Here is a 17,618-nt window from a genome sequence, read left to right as displayed (position 1 = left end):
GTATTTCTTACCGGTTAGTGCAATATAAAGTGGGGTTGTTTAAAGTCACTATTTTGTACTTTTGGCACTGCTGGATAAATTCTCTTGTTTTTGTAAAGAGCAAACGAAGGCTAATACGCTCCCAAGTACAATAAGAAGTATTTATTTGCAGTAAGTAGTATGGAAGTGCGAAATTGGAAAATGAACATTAGTTAAATCTTCTCAAAACACCAGCATTGACAGAATCATGGGAACCCTCACAAGTATCGCATGAAGGAGGCCATATTGAACAATTGTCGTGGGGAGGATGGTAATGATCTAAAAACACGTTATAACAATAAGTTTTACATTGGATTTCTTTCAGATTTTTAATATCACTTTTTTAAAACACTATTTTATAAATAAGTTTTGTATTAGGTATCTTTCACAGCGCGGCAGGGTCACATTTAGGATTGGCGCCCCTCGAGGATATTATAGTCTAGTAAACGACACAATAATTTCCTCTGCTTCTGCTTAATGGATAATTTTTCTAGTTTTGGTCTATGTTGTTTTTTTTTGGGGGGGAGGGGGCTGAACAACCTTTTCCTAGCTAAGTTTATCTATTATGGTTTGCCTCGCCGTAGTAGCATGATATATGTTGGAATGAATATATATATAATGAACCGGAGGTAATAGGTTTGAGATTGTCCGGGCAGGGCTTCGTCTCCGGTTGATAAAAGAGCATTGCCGATTGTAGAAAACCATGTTTTGACCATAATGAGCCAAATACGGCACAAAGCCTTCATTACGAAAGTAAAACAGTTCAAAATAGGGATGAAACCTTTTTATTGACAGTGAATAGATATAAAATTATTTAACTGGATATTTCGAACACATATACAGTTTTACTGCTGATGATGAACACTGTATATGTGTTCGAAATATCCAGTTAAATAATTTTATACCTATTCACTGTCAATAAAAAGGTCTCATCCCTATTTTGAACTGTTTTACTTTCGTCATGGAAAGGCAGTGTGGTCTTCGAAGTTATCAAAACCTTCATTCAATAGTAGGTTCCAGGGAATTTTTGGTGTCCAGTTTTAAGCCGGCTTAAGCACTTCGTGTAGACTTGATAAGATGTGCTAGTAAGAGAAGTAAGTTAGTAAGAGAAGTAAGTTAGTAAGAGTGTTAGTAAGAGAATCGATGCGTTTTCATTAAGACGTCTCAGAAATAGCTCTTAATATTACTTACGTTTTTCTCTAGTAACAATCCCCTATCTGGAATTTCTTGCTAGGGGGCGAGCCACATATTGTCACGATGGCATGAAGCCTCCACCTCAGCTTAGTTAATATGTCCTCCTGCCTTTCTGTAATTCATGGTTCCTCTTGCTTATATCTTATCCTTTATAAGCTTTTTTTACGTTTTTTCTTCTTTGGTTGAATTTTAACTGTTTTTCTGTAATTTCGTGATTTTATAAAAAACTTTTATTAATACAATTCTTATGTACAAAAGCCTTCATTTTTTAGATTTCTTCTTCCAGGACGAATATTCAATACGTAATCATTTACATAATAAAATATCTAAAGCTAATACTACGTAACATATCACTGATTCCATAGCTAACTTAACCTGTCTAAGTCACGTTAGAAAATTAATAGAACTGCAATAGGCCGGTGCATCTAATAGAGCAAAACCCAATAGTCTTCGGATATTTGTGCGCTCTCATGTGGAAAGAGTTGGAAATATGAGAACCGTTTAATCGCTCTAGTAAGCGGGAAAGGGTATTCTCTGTGCGTTGGAATAGGTTATCACGTAAAAAGTATTGCCCGAATAACAAAATTAGAAATTCCTTCATAGTCAAGCTGGTTAGCGCATTTAGCATTTTATTGAGAGGAAATCCCTTTTAAATCCTAATGTGGGCAAAAAAAAATCTTTAGATTATAAATGATCTTTGAAAAAAAGGGAAAAAACTCCTCGAAAGAAAAAACGCTATGGAAAAAAATGAAATCTCGAAGAAAAAATGCATTGAAAGAAAAAAACACCTTGAAAGAAAAAACACCTTGAACCAAAAACCTGAAAAAATCTCTTAAAATGTTATGTAACAACCCCCATGTGTATTGTCATTACGTAACACCCCACGTGAGCACCACCCTCTCAGTTATAAGTGGGGATTCCACATGGGCCCCTGAAGTCTATCATCTCATGTGAGATTGTGTCATTTTTAACGTAAGTAAACATTCCAGTACTTCGTAACATCCAATGAAACTTTGAAACGTCTTGAAAAACGTCTTGTTGGTGAAATTATTTGAAATGGGGCCCCCATTAGAATTGGTTGCTAGGGCCCTTGTTAGAATTGATTGCTAGGGCCTCCTGAAGGAATTGTATGCTAGGGGTCCCGTTGGAATTGCTTGCTATAAGGCTCTGTGACATTGGATGCAAGAGCCTCCAGTAGAATTGAATACTCTGGACCTCATTGGAGTTAAATGCTAGGGCCCTCCATTGGTTACTGGTGGCCCCGTTGAAATTCACTGCTAGGGCCCACCGTCAAAATTGGTTACTAGCCCCCCCTTCCCCGTTGGAATTGACGGCTAATTCCTCCCGTTGGTATTGGTTACTAGGGTCCCCCGTTTTAATTGAATGCTAGGGACCTCCCCCCACCGTAGAATTGACTGCTAGGGACCCCGTGAAATTAACTGCCAGGGCCTCCCATTACAATTGGTCGCAAGGGACCTCTCGTTGACTTGACTGTCAGGTCCCCCTGTGGAAAATGTTGCTATGGGACTTGGTGAAATTGGTGGCTAGGGGCCCGCTGGAATTGCTCTCTAGGGCCTTGCGTCTTGAAGGTCCCCAACTAGTGGACCTTGAAGGTTCTTCCCTGGCCCTCATAGGTTTTGTAGAATGAAAATATTGGGTGATAAACAATTTGGACCAAGCTCTTTCTAGAAGAGGCCCCTGAAGATTTTTGTTCTGGCCCTCACGGGTTTTAAAGGAATTAACAGTCTAGTTTGGGTAAAATCCGAACTTCACTAAATAACAATCGAAGAAATCCTGATTTGGCAGGCCCTGAGGGTTATTTAAAGAACCAAAGAAACTAATATGTAACAAGCAAAAGTAAACACTCCCAATGAAGTAAAAGTAAGGTTACTGTACCATTAAAGGTGCGCTATAGTATTGCGTAAGACCCAGGTGTGCGTAAAAACGTCTTGAGGGTGTAGCAACTTCAGGTTTTCCTCCTATGGGCGCGCTTAAAATTCTTATGGGGATACTTCTCACTTGTCAGTACTTGAAGTCAGATACTACTAATATGTCAAGTAGATGAGTTGTGTTTTTGTCACTTGTCAGTGCTAAAAGTCAGTATATTCATTTGCGGACATAAATTCGTCTGTAAATATCTATGGCCAGGAAAGCTCGAAAATTAGGTCATGGCGATAATATAATACTTTTACAGCAAATTGGAATTAAACACTTATAAACATAGAAATTATAATAAAAATGAAACTTAATTTAAAATAAAATAAAATAGTAGAACATTAAAGAAAATGCTGTATCAAATAAATTTTAAAGGTAAAAATATAAAGGAGATATTTTGATCTAATTTAGTTGGGGTACTTGTCAAATATGTGTTCTGTGGATATACCTAATTTCTTAAAATTGGCAAGAAATGGATTTTGTCTCAAATAGATCACGGTAATGAACTGTAAGTAAAAGCAATTAAACAAGACTATAAAAGACAGAATTTTTAACAAGTGATACGTCAAAAGAATTGGATTTTTATGCTGATTTCAAAATATATGAAATATACTCCCATGCCCTCTGAAGACCAGAAAATAATTTGCTACTTACTGAAAACAAAATGCATTTTAATTGTTTTCACTTGTTAAATTGTAATAAATCGAAATTATTAAAGTTTTAAGGAGTAAAAATGTAATAGTAGTCACATTGTAGTATAAGTACTAGTAGTACTGGAGTAGTGTGGTATCTGTAACAGTAGCCGTAATATAGTTGCAGCAGTAATAATAGAAGTAGTGGTATTTACATATATATATATATCTATATATATTACCTTTTGGTCAGCTGAACATCCCCCTCATGATAACCCAAAGGTCTGCATATGAATCTGGTAAGCCTTTCAAAAATATTGCTAATACAACCTTTTGGTAATCTGTATGTACATTGTATGCTTTGATTTATTTCAATTTTCCCGTCAATATTACCTCTGCTGTTCATTTGAATCTTTTCAGCCTTGGTAGTAATCGCTGCAAAAGCAGTAGTCTTAAGTAGTATGCTAGTAACGAATCCCAAGACTGCCTTATTCCTTAGATCCCCGTTACTGGAACTTTTCTTTGTTGCTGGATGGTGCCCGTATCCTTGATTCATCCCAGTTGAATATAGCCAGTTAAAATTATCATATGCTTCTTTCTCTGAGTGGACATCCGAGTTGAGTAAAACCGATTTATATTGTCATAAGTTTCATTCATCGAATGGATACAAGGCAGAGTTTTAAATGTATCGGATGGATACAAGGCAGATTTTTAGATGTATTTTATAATAGTAAGAAAGTAGAATTAAGAAATGTCTTTGGAAAAACAGGTAATTTTGACCCGTCAATGAAGGTTTTGTATCAAATGCACTGAGAATAGAATTCTAATGGGAATGACTGCATATATCAGCATAGCCATAACGTGGTCAATTATATCAACAGAAAAAAAAATCAAAAAGGAATAAAAACATTGAAAACGTAAAAAAGAATAAAAAATAAACAAAGGAAAAAATAATGATAAGATGTCATGTTTGAATCAAAATTAATCACTTATACGATCCTCCTGTTAAAGATTTTTTTCACTATGGATGTAAAAATGTGAAACTGTAACTAATCATAGAAATTAATTGTTTCAGTTGAAATTCAGGTAGATACAAGTATACAGGATGTTTGAAAGAAAAGATATTTGATGCTTTAGATCAATGGTTGAAGCTGGTATGCAATATCTAGTTGACTCAAAAGATATTAAGTAAGACCAAATTAAACATTTCTAAGAATCTCATTTTTAGTAAACCGATTTATTTGAAATCAAGTGGCTAGTATAACTTGACAACTTATGATGTAATATGGAACTTTGCACGACCGCTTGCATCAGCATAGGCATGGTGTGACCCCATTCTATCAAAGTAGGCATGGTGATAAACAATAAAATAAAAATAAAAAATAAATTAAAGAGGAAAAAAGTAATAAATAGTGAAAAATGAAAAAACATCGATTTTGAAAGAAAATATATATCAATACAATTTTGGGTACACAAATGTAATTGTTGTGTTTGAAAGATTTGATGTTGAACAACAATTTAGAGCTTTAGATTATGTCTTGAAGCTGTTACGCAACATTTAGTTGATTCAAAAGATATTGCATAAGATCAAAATTAGACATTGATGAAATAATAGTAAAAGCACTTCTGGTATTATCGAAAACATATCAAGCGTTTCAAAAGAACATTGATCCAGGGGAATGTCTAAGAAATTACCGGGTAGTGGAATTGTTTGCACAATTCTTGCACATTTGACTGGTATTATTAAGTAATCTTTGAGAGGACATGGTTTTTTGGATTGGTTTTTCTTGGATTTTTCCCTCTTGGATTTTTCCCTCTTGGATTTTGCATTTTCTTATGTGGCTACCCTCCATGGTACATTGTGATTGGCATCGAGAGTAGTTAGCCTATTGTATGTTTTCATTCAGAATTAAATGTATATTGGTAGAGTAAACACCTACATATTATTTAAAAAAGTGAATATGTAGTATTTCAAGAAAGAGTGTGAACATGATAAAGTTATTTTAGTATAGAATGCTGAAAAAGAAAAACACTTGAACTACAAAATAATAACAAATGCGGACATCACTGGAAATGTATGCTTGCATTGTCATTACAGTTAGAGAATAAGTCTCTTTGGAGTACCGATAAAATTCGACACTACTTTTGGTGGAGATGTCCGAGTTAGATATCCAAAGATGATACCGCTCAGAAAACTGCAAGCCTAAATCTAATAGTTGATGACGAGGGCCAACTGATTGTTATTGCTTCTGGTAATACTTTAGCCATTGGTAAATACTATTGACATCTTTCGAGTACTCACATTCAATGAAAGATAAAGAGAAGACAGTTGTACTCTTCAACCAATATCAAAAACCTTGTCTTGTCTTCGTGATGGAGCTGTTACCTGTGTAAAAATAATGTGGTAACAAACAGTGAAATCCTAGAAAAAATTAAAAGAACATTGGCAGATAATATCAACAAAGAATATAAAGACGAATTGATGAAAAACGAAGCGCCAGTAAGCGTTACTAGCACCATCAATACTTTACCAACAGATTCTGTCAATGAATCCCCAAAATCCTAATGACAGAATGAATATTGAGCCTGAAGAAAAAACTTTGATAAATTTTGTGTCTGAACTCAAAAAGGAATAAGTACCATGTTAAAAGAAATCACGATAAATCATTCTATGGAACGAATTTGAAACATTAATTCATTTTTCATGATATTAATAAAATGTAATATTGTGCTTGCTATAATTTCAATAAAAACATCTCCTTCCATTTTTGTTACGTTTTCATTATTTTTTAGGGTAACTTAGCAACTCCAACCTTTAGAATGTTTATTCAAAAGTCACAGATGCAAGAACAGAAATTTGCAGACATAGTCACTACAAGTAAAAGTAACAAGAGCGGCGAAAATGAAAGGAGATATTAATCGGCTTGAAGAATAAGATTACCAAAAATACTGAAAATGAAATAGAATTTGACCAGTTTAATCAGTAAAAGTAGCAAGAACGATGGAAATGAAATGTAACTTGAATAGGTTGTATCAATAAAAATACCAATGAAAGATATTTCTGGTGTATTGCTGAAAACGGCAAAGGTTGTATCAATAAAAGAAGATTGAAAATGAAAAGGGATTTGAATCGGTTTGATCAGTATGAGTACCAAGAACCATGAAAATGACAGGGGTTTAATCGGTTTTATTTATCAAAATACCAAGAACAGTGAAAACGAAACGATATTTGAATCGGTTTAATCAATAAAGCACCAAAAACCATGAAAATGAAAGGGGATTTCAATTGATTTGATCTGTAAAAGTACCAAAACAGTGAAGATGAAAGGGAATTCTAATCGATTTGATCTGTAAGAGTACCAAGAACAGTGAAAATGAAACATGATTTCGATAGGATTGATTAATAAAGGTATTAAGAACAAAGACAACGAAATGATATTTGAATCGATTTGACCACTAAAAGTACCAACAGCCGCACTTTGATCGGTACGGGTACCAAGAACAATGAAAATTGAATAGAATTTGAATCAATTTAATTGATTGGTAAATATCACAAGAACAGTAAAATGAAGTGGTATTTGAATAGGTTCAAAGAATAAAAGTACAAAAAGAGTGAAAATGAACGGGATTTTAATTGATGTGATCTATAAAAGTACCAAGAACAATGAAAATGATACGGGATTTGTATAGGTTTGGTCAGTAAAAGTTGCCGGAAGAGAGGCAGTGAAATGATATTTGAATCGATTTGACCAGTAAAAGTACCAAGAAAAGGGTCAGTGAAATAAGTATCTAAATCAATTGAGCAGTTTTAGCTTAATGAACTTCTTTCCTTTATACTAAACTCTTAAATTCCCTCCAAATTATTTATTTTTAAATTTTTTGATCCTTTTCTAAGATGTTCTATGTTTTCTTTGCAAAACTCGCATTATTTCCAAAATTTAAATCACAAAAACTAAATCACTTTTCTTTCAAACATGTAAGTTACGTGTGTCTACCTGAAATTGTACTGGAAACCATAAACTGATTTAAAGCACTAAGTTACTTTTCTTTCATGCATAACATTTTTTATTATTCATCGTTATATTTTTATTTCTTCATTTTTTACTTTTTTCTGTTACCACCATGCCTAGGTTGATTCAATTAGTCACGCCATGGCTACGTTGATACACGGGGACATTACCGTTCAAATTCTATTCTCAGTGCCTTTTATACAAAAATTAGCGGTCACACCCCGCTTATGTTGATATAAGCGGTCAAGTAAAGTTCGATACTATATGATGTATTTTACTAATTCATTTGAATTCAAATAAACCGGTTTACTAGACATGACGTTTTTTAGCAAGGTTTAATTTGATCTTACGTAATGTCTTTTGAGTCGACTAGATTCTGCATACCAGGTTCAAGCCCTGTCCTAGAGCATCAAATTGTTTCTCTTTCAAACATGTTGATTACGCCTGCCTACCCGAAAATGTACAGGAAACAATAAATTGCTATCATTTACTACAGTTTCACATTTTTAATTAGTCTGAGACAAAAAACTGATCCCCAACAACAGGTTCCTAACAATGTTTAATTTTGATCTTACGTAATATCTTTTGAGTGAACTAAATTCTGCCTAACAGCTTTAAGCCCTGATCAAAAACACCAAATTGCTTTTCTTTCAAACATGTCAATTACGTGTGTCTATCCGAAACTGTACTTTAAACAGTAAACTGACCAAGCACCAAATTGTTTTTGTTTCAAGCATGACATTTTTTTCATTATTTTTTACTTTTTTGTTTTTGTTTATAATTTTTTTGTGTTTTTTAATTCTTTGTTTTTAGTATTTTTTATTATATTTTTTCTTTCATCATCATGCGTACGTTCATATAATCGGTTCTTCCTTGGATACGTTGATACACAACGTCGTTTCGATTAAAATTCTATTCTCTTCACCTTTAAAAAAAAAAATTCATTGATGGTCAAAATTACCTGTTTGTCGAATAACTGTTTTTAATTCTACAAATACATTTAAAATCCCACCTTATATCCACACTTTGAATGAAATGTACGATAATGTAATCTGCAGAAACCATCCAGTAACTTTGAAAAAAGATCCGGTACCGGGAATAAGAGAAGGGATAAGAGAGTCATGGGATTTGTTACTGTCATACTACTGGTTTAGTAGTAGTAGTGATGGTAGCATTAATGGTAGTAGTAATAATAATAGTAGGAGCAGCAGTAATAGTAGTAGTAGTAGTAGTAGTGTTAGCAGTAGCAGTTGTAGTAGGGGTAGTCATCATAGCAATAATAGCGTGCAAATATGGCCTTTCTGGTCAGTTGATGATGATCTTTATCATTTCCTGAAAGTTTCAAATTACTATACTCTGTCATTCCTGAGTTATGCCGTTTTGACAACCCGTATGCACATAACCTTATTTGATTTAGTTCAACACTCCCCTCAACATTCTCTAAAAAGCTCATCTGAATACTCTTCGTCGTTTTGGAAAGAAAAGGTCAAAAGTGCTTACCTTTCTCAAAATCATATACTATATGTTAATAATGGATGAATTTCCTAACTTAAGCCCTTACCCTGAGGGTTGGGGGGGGGAAGGGCCAAAGCTAAAAGAGCAGATAAGCCTGTTGGCCAAAAAGCCTAGCGAAGCAGATCTTCTTGGAGAATTTGCTTAACAAATTGTTATTAAAGGTGATAACTTGTTTTGTTTGGCTTTACGTCAAGACATCTATATGCTTATTTGGAACCTAAGTAACTCCAAAATTGATATCGCTTGTATTCGTTGTTATAATAAGCTATAATAAGCTGTTTCTTTTCATTATAATGAACTATATCTCAAAAGTACCTTGAGAAAAAGAAATCTAGTTTTAACAAGTAAAAGCTTCTAAAATCCCATGTCTCCGATTCTAATGTTTAATAAGAAGTCAAAAGGGATTCAAAAAGTTCCTTTAACCCATTCTGAGGAGGTATCAAGTGTCTGGAAATCTTTAACAAGCATTATATAGGTTTTTATCCAAACTATCAAAACAGCACGTTCTCAAAACGATTATTCAACAGGTCATTTGCTGTTAATCAGATTCTGGCACCAGTTCCTTAAGCCTAACAAAGAGGTTTTTAATAAGCTTAAAATTGAACTTTGACATAATAGGACCATATTTTGAATTCGTTTTTGTCTGAAAGCGATTATTGATTTTCACATGTTTTTATTTCCATGTGATAAGATCTGTAAAACAAGAATTCATTTTCGTTGGCTATTCCGAATAGGGTCTTAGTATTTTCGCCGTGCTTTGAATGGATTTTTGCCTAAAAATGGTAATTAATTTTGTATGGAAATGACGTGTTATCATATAGCATTATATTCGATCAGACATTAAATTCTAGATCTGCTCGTTCTAATGTTATTTTAAGGACCAAAAGTCATAGTAAGGAGATCAGCCACCTGCCTTGCCCTTTTTTCCTTAGGGTATCTCCATAACCATAACACCAAATTTTCGATACATATTTTCCTCAGAATAATTGAAGGATCCTATAAATGTGTCTTGGTGTCAATTGTTCAGAGATTTGTTTTATACTAGAAAAAGGGGGATATTTTTGCTCTTGACTGTTCAACCGACTTAGTTCTTAAAGGGCTTATATCTTAAGCGAGGGGGACCTAAAATTCCAGTTTAGAGAAGTGAGGTGGTTGGGGGCCGAAAGGCGGGGTAGAAGAAACTTCTCTTAAATTTTTTCGGACAAGAAGGGCTAAAGAAACTAACTTGTCAATTCGTGGCCCAAGGGAATTCTAAAGTAAGAATACAGCTTTGCGGCGTGGCCCCTCAAAAAATAAGGTATAAAAAAGGGCAGAAAAACTTTTTCCGCTTTAGAGAAGTGAGGTGGCTGAGGGCCGAAAGGCGGGGTAGAAGAAACTTCTCTTAAATTTGTTTGGGCTTAGAAGGGCTAGAAGAAACTAACTTGTCAGCTCACGGCTCTAGGGGATTTTTATGTAAGAAAATAGCTTGGTGGCATGGCCCCAATAAAAATAAGGCATAAAAAAGGGCCGAAGAACTCTTCCTGATTGACTTGAAACTTATATGCTAGAAAGGGGTTACAGGAAATTGAATTTCATGGGGGAAGTAAAGAGTTGAGTCTTGAGTTGATTCAGGTGTAGCAGGAAAGTGCGCATCTATTTTTGCCAGAGGCCTGTTGATACGTGTACGAGTCATTACGTCAACGTTTGATGTAGACGTCTGCGTCTGATACATCTATGTCTATGAGTCATTATTATTACTAGCAGTAGCATGTAAGCCACAGTACTCAATTAAACCGCGTTGATATGTCTATGAATCATTACGTCTACGTTTGATGTTTATGAGTCATTATCAGTAGTAGCAGTAGTATGTTCGCCAAAGTATTCAATTAAGACAAGAAAGAACTAATAACTTCGAAATGGATTTCTTAAATTTTGGAAATAATGCGAGTTTTGCAAAGAAAACAGAACATCTTAGAAAAGGATCAAACAATTTAAAAATAAATAATTTGGAGGGAATTTAAGAGTTTAGTATAAAGGAAAGAAGTTCATTAAGCTAAGTTCAATAGTTAAATTAACTTAAAAGCATTTTCTATCAAGTAAATAAATAAAAAGAGAATTGTTTAACAAAATCATTGTTTTTTTCTTCATAATAAGTGACTACTAACACCTCAACTACCTTTTCGTTTAATTCTGCGGAGAATTCGAAAGTGGAAAGATCTACTCACTCTCAAGTATGATCTGTAATTACGTGATTTTTGTTGTAATTTTTTTTTTAATTTCTACACAAAAGTTCTTGAACAGTATAGTATATGATCAGCTAAGGATAAATAATATCTCCTTTATCTTCATGACAATGGGATTTGAAAGTCGAGTTTCTTAGAGTCTTATTCATAATGCTACTTCACGTTAGTTGACTCCAATAAATCATGAAAATTCGAATATGGAAAAGAAAGCATATAATTTATGTTTCAATTCAGACATAACTTTACCACACTAAAAGAATATCCGGCCTTCGCCATTCTTTTCTTGTGCGCAATTATATCCCAAAACCACATCTAGACCTTGTTTTCTTTCGACCTGTTTCCTCCTATTTATTGGTTTGTAAACTAATGATGAAATATGCTCGCTTTGTCTAGAATAGACATGAATTCTGACCTCTCTCCATATAAAGAAGAAGTAAGATTGAAAGTCTCTGCCAGACAATGAAATGAGACAGAATTGAAAAGAGCACAAATGACCAAATTAGGAAATGGAGACACTTTCGGAAAAAGCAAAAACATATTAATTTCATAATGAAGGTTTTTGCGATGCCATCTTAAGTACAGTAGAGGAAAACACGATCTATTCGAGCAGTGGTGTATTTTGGTCAAATCTGGGGGGAGGGCAAAGTTGGGGCTAATTTTCCCAAATCAAGTGAAAATGACATTAAAAACTGAAAAATGAGCTATTTGGCACCATGAAAGTACTATATAGTACTATAAAAATACTGTAAAGACACTTAATAGTACTATAAAGGTAAATATATACCAAAGAAAATTGATCCGTTTCTGTTAATGCTTAAATTATGCAGGCTTAGCCTATCATAGTTTTGACAAGATTTTCGAAAAAAACAATTTCAGCGGGGTGGGGGGGGGTCAAACTCGAGCCTGGTAGGGGGATCAAATCGAGGTCGGGGAGGTGCAATTTTGCATATTTAAATAAACGTAATTAGTAGACTCTGTTGCTGCATATATTGTAATCTAAACGTCGTTCCTTATAGTTTTTATTCACTGACAAGACTTGCTCTTTAATTACAGTTAGCTACTCTGAAATTTGTTACGGCCTGAAATATCAAATGAAAATCTTAGGATCACTGTTCTTATGGTTTGCAAAGCGAGTTCTTTGAGTAAATACTTTTTATAAAATATTCCCCCACATTCCCCTTTTCTGCACTGATATAGCATATAAATTTAATATTCTTTATTACAGCATAAATACGTCTGGAATAAAGGGGGAAAAAGGGACCCCCATGCTTATATTTTTACTTGAAGATTTATGAAAATTTAGAATTTTTGACCTCTTCAGACCAAAACTGTTGTGTTAGCCACAGTCAGGCTGAAATAGCCATTATGCTGCGGCGTGATTTTTTTTTTTTTTTTTTTTTTTTTGTTACTTGAAAGTTTACTACAACTTTCGGTTTCTCTTTGCATAAGTCCCCTTCCGATGCTCTTGGACCACTAGTTCTAAATGATCAACGCTGGGAAAAAGGAAAAAGAGGAAAACCAAATAAGCACGCCTCTACCAACAGCCTACTCGAAATTAATTACGAAATTAGGTATCTTGTACACACAGGCTTGAAACTTCAATGATAGGGCTTTCTGATATGCTGAACTGCACGAGTATTATTTTGATCAATTGGAGTTTTTATTGCCCTTTTAAGTAGCAAAATGTTTTCCCCTTGCTCTAAGCTAAAGTATGTTTTTACAGGCAAGCAGGTTTTGATGGGTAACTTTAATAAATTTTACACATTAAGAATCACCAAAAGAGTCCGCTTCTTTTGATGTATGAAATAAGAAAAACAAGCTTTGTTTTAACTGAAAGTAAGAAGCGGCATTAAAACCTAAAATGAACAGAAATTATTAGCTATTTGAATAGGATCCCCTCCTCAATGCCTACTCTTTACGCTACAGTTTGACTCTTTGTCACAACTCTACTTTATAAAACAATAAGAACTTCAACGTAAAGAGCGAGGCGTTGAGGAGGGCATATATTCTTTTCAGAATAATTTCTATTCGTTTTAAGTTTCATTGTCACTTCTTACTTTTAACTAAAAGAACTTGTTTCTTTTATTTAATAGTTGAATGTTTTTCAATTAATGAAGGTTAAAACCTGGTTCACCGTACAAATATACAATTAAAACAAAATTTGTATTTTAATTTTGGCAGATTTATTCCGTATATGAAGGGTTGCCCCCTCCTCAATACCTTACTTTTTATGCTGGAGCTGTTAGCACTTTAAAAAAGCTTCCTCTTCTAATTAAACAGACTCCGTGTTTTTGTAGATACTCGTATAAAATTGGGACCAACAGTCAAACTTTAGCGTAAAGAGCAAGGTATTGAGGAGGGGCAACCCTTCGCATATGGGATAATTTCTGTTCTTTTAAAAAAAATACTGATAAATCTAGCTCACCCTTTATGAAATATACACCTCCTTTTCATGGAAAACTTCCGTGGAAATTTAATCCAACGTGTGGTACACTCTCCCGTCAAATTCTTTCCAGACAGTTCCTTCCTCAGTGATATTCCCCAGCCTGTAAAATTGCTTACCGACGATTCAGCCAGAAAAATCCCCCCAGTATTCTTTTATTTGAGTGAGACTTTAATCTCTAATCGGTTTCTCGATCACTCCAGAAATGCCCCCCTCGGTGCAAATTATTAATCGGAAATCGAAACACGCAAAAAAAAGTCCCTGGATAATCCCCCCGGAACGTCTCCACATGAAAAATTTGGCAAAGAGAAAGTAAGACAATTAAAAAGAATTGCGTATAGTAATACTGTCAAATCCCCCAGAGTAACGTTTCTTATGGAATGTTCACCTCCTAGAAATTCACCTATAGGGAAGATTTTCCCTATAGAATTCAACCAAAAGGACAACCCTCTCCCTCACCCCCAAAAAAATAAAATGTCCGTATACTTCCCAATATTAAATACTATACGTAAACAATAGGCAAAGTTCACAAATTATAGGTCTCTTCCAACGGACTTGGGGTCATTTTACACCTAAAGATATAATTACTAGATTTTTCAATTATACTGAACAAATGGCTATCTAAAAATCTTGGTCATATGATTTTGGGAAGAAAATGGGCTCGGGAGGGGGACCAGCTGCCCTCCATTTTTTTGGTCACTTAAAAAACCGCACTAAAGCTTTTAGTTTCCGTTCAAATGCACCGTCCCCAGATCTTCTAGGACCATAATTTCGATACAATGATCTGTCTTCTGGCGAAGATAACAAAATTCCAAATTTTTTGCAGATAGGAGCTTGATACTTCTAGTGTTCTCTGGTATGCTGAATCTGATAATTCATTTGTTTTTAGGGGGTGTTTCCCCCTATTTCAAAAATCAAACAAATTATCTCAGGCTCATAACTTTTGATGGGTAAAAGTAAAATGACGAACTGTTTGATATATTGTTATCAAAATATGGACTGTAAGCAATCTAAAATGTTTTTTTTTTTTTAATTTGGTTCTCTTCTATTATTCATCTGGATTTGCTTTCAAACGGCTTACTTGGTTTCAATTCATGAGATGAAACGAGCACTGAAAGTATTCAGATCTTATGGTAAAATACCAACGAGGATTGAAACAATGTTGTGTATCGGGCTAAGAACTAAATTGTTGTTTGGATGAGAATGATTAATAACTCTTCCTGCCCCTCGAAGATGAATCTTGATTATGTTTTTTGAACTTATATTTTGATAAGGAATAAAATTTGCTAACAACAATTCATTGAGAGCCTGTATAAATTTTTACCTGACCAAGGCTTACAAAAACTTTTGTAAAGGTATTTTTGATAATTCTACCTCTTCCAAAACTCTTCTTTGAATTATATTCCCCTCTTTCGTCAGCAGTGTTGTTCAGGGCAAATCTCGGTGTTTAATCAAGGGCACACTGCTAGCTCTAGGCTGTCTTCTGAAAGAAGAGACCTGGAAATTGTTTAGTTATTTCCTGTTGTTCTCCACTAAACAACTTGCAATATTAACTTCAGCATCAATCAAGTTCAATAACATATTAAATTTAAACACAAGATTGTTCAGTGGTGTCAATTGACGAAAATTTAGGGGGAGGGGCAAAATGAATTTGTCAAATCTACAGGGGGGCAAATCTGTCGTTCTTTTACGATTTTATTTAGAACAAACCACCCAGAAAAAATCACTCTTTAACGAAAATACCCCCGAAAAGGCTATTTCGTAAGATCTAAGGAAGACGAAAAATCTGGAAGGTAAATTCCCTTCACCATGAGTTGTCATAATTATCAGTATTGACCAGTTTATCAACAACTTGTAACAGAGTCTGTCAGGCGATAGACACAAAAAAAAGAATGCAACACACACTCTTTTGTAAGGATTGGAAAGCTACGGACTGAATAATGAGAAATAATTACTTGGTGGGATGGTTTCAGGTACTCGTTGTATAAAATTACATGATTGCTTTCTGCAGCTGAAGGTTACCGACATAGCAACTGTATAGTAGAGGTGGAAAAACAATTCTGTAAAATATACCTACTGGGCAAGGCTGTGTCCAGGGGGAAGGCTAGGGAGTTAGTTTGACCCCCCCCCCGAAATGTCTATCTGACTCGTAAAAACATAACAAACCGAATATAAACAAATTTTTGATGCGGTTTTAAAAGTTTCTTTTGTACCCCCCTCTCCGAAAAAATACTGGTTACGGCCTTACCTCTGGAGTTCAAATAGAAGTTTATTGGGGGATACAACTATGAATTAAGTCTCCATATAGCCAAGCAAAATTGGTCTCAAAAAGCCAACTGTTTACTTTGAACTTTTCTGAACCCCACTAGATTACGTCCCTTTTCTATGTTTCTTAAAGACTTAAGCATCAAGGTGTTTAAGCGACTTAAAATTTTTCTTGTTGCAAAGAATTCTCCGAAAAAAAAAATAATATCCAGAAAAGTTACTGGATGCTACTTGATTCTACTGGATGATTGTTACATCAATATCTAAACCAGTACGTTGCCTGTTTTTTCTGCAGTTTGTTTTATGTACTTAATCGGTTTAACTTGCAAAAAAGAGATTTGTTTCAAATTTATATTCCCATCCGAACCATTTTTGGCTGGGTGGTTAAATTGCTTCTATCTTTATTAACTCAGACCACATTATGTTTGTCATTAAAATGTGTCATGCATGTTTTTGAATGTAGATCACATTGTGGTATTAGAAACAGTCATTCTGCAAAGAAAAATACATTCAAAAATTAAAAACCTAAAAAATTCACCCTTACCCACGGCCATGATGATAACTTTAATAATCACACATTCTAGAATTTTCGTCTTTCTTAGTCAGATGTTTAATTAAAATCTTATCATTTTAAGTACATAAAAGAGCAATGTTGTGAATATTTTTAGTTAGGTTACTACCTTTTTTTAGTTAGAACCAAGATATGAAGCATTTGAGCTTGAGGATCGTCCTTAGAGGGGCTCAAGCAGAGCTGGGGTAAAACCAACAAGTACCAGGATGATAACAGGTACTTCGAATTCTTTGACAAAAAGTCAAGCATCTTGCATTCATTGACCTTATTTATAGGATTTCGTGCATTTCTTCCAGAGATATAGGTTTTTAAAAGAATAGGAATGAGGAATAAAAATATATACTAATTCCGAAAGCTAGTGAAAAAAAAATTCCTGCCCAAAAAATAAAAATCCTTTGATGATTTTTTTTTTATTTTTTGTATATTGTCAGGCGATATGCTGATAAGTTCTATTTGTCCAGGCTGCTTTTCAACAAATTTCAGATATTGAATCTGGAACAGCCATTTACCGTTTACCATCGTTTACTTACCGTTCAAACAGTTCGTGGTAACGAACTGTAGGAAGGAGCGACCCGGCCCAATAGTAACCGAAACTCTAAAAAATGGAATTTTGATACCAATAGTTATATCAAAAGAATCGCAATTTAATGCTGATTTTAAATATATAAGCTCAGTCATACCCAACAAAAGTTAGGAGCCTGAGAAAATTTGCCTCATTTTAGAAAATAGGGGGAAACACCCCCTAAAAGTCATACAATCTTAACGAAAATCACACCATCAGATTCAGCATATCATAAAACTTTATTGTAAAAG

General features: G+C 34.3%; 1 protein-coding gene and 1 long non-coding RNA gene across 2 annotated transcripts in view; one reads left to right on the top strand and one right to left on the bottom strand.

Annotated features, from left to right (window-relative positions):
• The window catches only part of LOC136037241 (adenosine receptor A2b-like), a 157,513-nt gene that overhangs the window by 11,178 nt on the left and 128,717 nt on the right, over positions 1-17,618 (top strand). The gene's annotated exons all lie outside the window — the stretch shown is intronic.
• The window catches only part of LOC136037243 (uncharacterized), a 303,458-nt gene continuing 290,860 nt past the window's right edge, over positions 5,021-17,618 (bottom strand). The window contains exon 4 of the long non-coding RNA XR_010619894.1: positions 5,021-6,165. This is a non-coding gene — a long non-coding RNA (uncharacterized LOC136037243). The remainder of the gene's footprint in view (positions 6,166-17,618) is intronic.

This window comes from Artemia franciscana, chromosome 16 (assembly GCF_032884065.1).
Source record: "Artemia franciscana chromosome 16, ASM3288406v1, whole genome shotgun sequence".
In the NCBI taxonomy this organism is placed as follows: Eukaryota; Metazoa; Arthropoda; class Branchiopoda; order Anostraca; family Artemiidae; genus Artemia; species Artemia franciscana.
The sequence above is the reverse complement of the archived record's forward strand: the minus strand, read 5'-3'. Positions and strand labels throughout refer to the sequence as shown.